Source organism: Carya illinoinensis, chromosome 3, assembly GCF_018687715.1.
Source record: "Carya illinoinensis cultivar Pawnee chromosome 3, C.illinoinensisPawnee_v1, whole genome shotgun sequence".
Classification (NCBI taxonomy): domain Eukaryota; kingdom Viridiplantae; phylum Streptophyta; class Magnoliopsida; order Fagales; family Juglandaceae; genus Carya; species Carya illinoinensis.
This window is the reverse complement of record NC_056754.1, coordinates 25603776-25607592: the sequence shown is the minus strand read 5'-3', so window position 1 is coordinate 25607592 and position 3817 is coordinate 25603776. Positions and strand designations below refer to the sequence as shown.

Sequence of the window (3817 nt, the reverse complement as noted above, 5' to 3'; positions counted from 1 at the left end):
AATAATCCTCAAATGAGAAAAATAATACAAGAAGGACAGCTCTCTAACTCAACTGTCTCTTCAGAATTACTTAGAGCACTTTTTGATAGTGCATCTACTACAATGTGTGCCCCCTTCTTAAGACTAAAATGATGTTGTTTGGTTTAATACGTGTATTTAGTGACGTTTGGTCATTTTTTGTGACGGTTTTCTCTATCACAAAATACAAATTGTGTTGGAGTGGTGAGAATTAGTGGAGTTATATGGTTAAAGAGCAAGTTACTTTATTTCTCAAAATTTATCATGGATTGCATTAATTAGGAGGATTTATGGGGTTTAAGATAGCTCCCTAGGATCCATGGCACCGGCTTTGGGAGTTCTACCTTCCCTCCCCATAGGGAGGGGCATGTAGCTACCAAACTCTACTCTTTCTCTTTATATACCAATTGGAAGCACACAAGTAGTACCCCATAAGAGAGTGAGAAAATGGAACTCACAACTATGGAGGCAATGATACAAGGCGAAGCAAAGCTTTGGGGAAACATATTTGCCTTTACGGACTCCATGGCACTGAGATGTGTGTTGGAACTCGGCATTGTTGACATCATCCCTCAGACTGTGGGGAGATAACTCTCTATCGGTTGACACCTCACACATCAAGATGGCTCATGCAAGGCTCTGAATTTAGCCTAGTTCCATTCATACTAATGCAAAGCCATCCAGAGTTAATGACTTCATCGCTTTGCCTTAGTCAATGTGTCAAGGAAGGTGGCACTGCTTTCAGCAAGGTCCATGGTTGTGAGGTTAGAGACTTTGCCCACAAAAACCCTAAATTTAATAAAATGTTCAACTATGCAATGGCATGCACGACCAAGCTCGTGGCAGAGCACATCTTATGGGGATACAGAGATGGGTTCGGTTCCATTAATGGCTCATTGGTGGATGTGGGAGGTGGGACTGGTGAGATGGTGGCTCAGATTGTGAAAGCACACCCACACATCAAAGCCATCAACTTCGATCTACCTCATGTTATCACAACGGCACCAATGCACCAAGGGGTCTCCCATATTGAGGGTAACATGTTTGAGGCCATTCCCAATGCTAATGCAATTCTATTAAAGGTTATTAATCGACCCAATCGTCAGTGTCAGATCAATTTATCAATGTTTGAGTAGATTCACAAATCTTAGTCTCGTTCATTCATTTGCTAGCTTAACATGTTAGATGACATTTCAACCATTTGTTTGATTAGATGTAAGCCAAATATATATGCCATGTCTATATTTTTACCTCAGAAGTTCGGCTCGATTCTAAAGGATGTACTCTTATTTAAAAATAAATAAATCTCTATTCTTCCACTAGGACCCTGAAAAATGAAAATCTAGCTAGTGATTTTACTTTCTTGGGAACCAAATTGTTAATTCATATACAAAACCTCTTCATGTAGTTTTAAGAAAAAATATAGAAGATTTTTAATTTTCGTTCTTAACAAAATTATCCGATATATACATATGTAGCATGAAATTAATTTTTTTATCTTGCAAACAGAATACTGCAGGGTGAAATAGTCCACAATCCTGGAAAGAATGAAAAATAATAATTTGAATATAAATATATGCATGCTTGCCTTATTGTATTAACACTACATGATTAATTTTCCAAGAGTTTCCATGTCGATGCTTTTATCAGTAGCTTTGATATATACCATTATATACACACCCAAATAGACTACATGCATGCAATGTCGACCCATGTGACTTTTTTCATTTCTTCATGTAGCGAGTACTGCATGGTTTTAGCGATGAAGATTGTATCAAGATCTTGAAAAACTGTGCAAAGGCAATACCAAAGAAGACTGGGAAGATTATTATTGTGGAAAATGTTCTAGAGCCCAACGGAAATGGACCATTTGATGAGACAGGCTTAGTATTCGATTTGATAATGATGATTTTCGCCCCGAGTGGAAAGGAGAGGACAGAGCTGGATTGGAAGAAATTGCTCGAAGAAGGAGGCTTTCCCCACCACAAGATCATCAAGATTCCTTCTTTTCCATCAATTATAGAGGCCCACCCGCATGAAATTAATAGAGAATTAGTAAAGTCTCTTAATTTATATGATATGATTAGCTATTGTAGCAATGAATAAAAACAAAGAAATAAAGAGTTTTGAGTTTTTAAGATTTCAGAGTTAACCCAACTAATTGCAGCTCCTTTAAAGTCTTTTTGCTACTTTCAAGTTTTTATGACAGGCAATTTTAGTCGTATAGTACTACAAAGAAAAGATTTTTTAGAACAAAAATTTTCATCCCAAAAAGTAACATTTTCGTTCCCAGATTGTTTTGGTAATGAAAAATATTTATCCTAGCATCATTGTCCCAAAAGATTTTTTGGGATGAAATTAACTTTTCATTCCAAAAACTCTTTTTTTGGTACAAAATTTAATGAAACCGTTCGATAGGATTCAAACATAAAGCTGATTCCGAGAGGAAAAACTTTCATCTTAAATTCACTTCCAAACAGTCAACTCATCGTGTTCAATGGCCATAGTATGTTTGAACACATTGCATTGAAATTTCGGTTGAATTCTAATACGTTCTACCACATTATTCGGAGACACATTTGAATGGTATATTTAATGGTCGAATGCATATGTAATGTTCAATGGTGTAAGAAACCATTCAAATAGTTATCACGTTCAAACACAATGTTAATTACGTTATAAGGTTGTATCTCTGATTGATTGGTATGCATTTGTTTGAATGCAAATTGCATACAATTTCCTTTCGAATGTAAATGTGCTAGTTCGAATTCCAAATAATATTTGTTCAAACAATTTTAGGGCCTTAAAACAGTTAGGAATAATTTTCTCAAATAATAAGAAAATTTTAATAAACATGCATAATATCTTCAAAAACACATTAAAATTTTTTCAAGAAACATAAAAAAACAATCTCATTCTTTTTAGAAGTTCAAACTAAATAGAAAAAAATATAGTTCGTACACAATCAATAGTAAAATTATAAAATCAGTTGTTAAGAGGCAGCTTGAATCTAAATCTCTAGAGCTGCTAGAGACATTATTGGATGATGAGGATGAGCTAAAAAGTTTCACGCAACGACCCAAACCCCTCAAATATTATGAACGTGGACCCAAAGTTTTGTGAAAACTCAAATATCGTTGGTTGAGAAATTTTGATCAAAGTAGATTCAATATGCATGCAGGTCAACCATTTTTTCATGCACATAAGACAAATAATTAATATTGCAACAAATACACTAATACCTATTATTAAAATCGCTAATAATACTTATATATTTTTCACGCGTATAAGGATGACTCTAGTCCCCATTAGGATTAATATGTGAGACAATATATACTTTGTCAGATCGTAATTGTTATTTGATTATTGCTACAAGTCACTAGGGGTGCAACCGGTCCGGTTCAGTCGAGTTTGGGATATTTTTTAGAACTAAATCTGTGACCAACCACTCTTTTTTCTCTCAATTGGTCACAAGTTTCACGTTGGCATTTTAAACCTTGAAACTGTGTTTTAAATTTAACATATAACTTTTCAATGAAACCCAGTGTTTTAAATTTTTTGAAATATTTTAAAAGTCCAAAATTATTTTAAATGGGTATTTTTAGTGTTATTGTGTATGACCAACCACTCTTTTCTCTCGATTGGTCACAAGTCATATACACGTGTTTCAAATATTGAAGTGGTATTTATGAAGCTAGCGGGTGATTTTAAATGGAGCCTAGTGTTTCAAAATCTTCAAAATATTTAAATGTCCAAAATTATTTTTGAGGATATGTCTAAGTGAAGTCAATGGTAGTTT

The 3817-nt window shown here is 34.4% G+C and overlaps 1 pseudogene; it reads left to right on the top strand.

The window, feature by feature from the left end:
- Positions 1-228: 228 nt before the first annotated feature.
- On the top strand, positions 229-2124 carry LOC122304661 (annotated as a pseudogene).
- The last annotated feature ends 1693 nt before the right edge of the window (positions 2125-3817 follow it).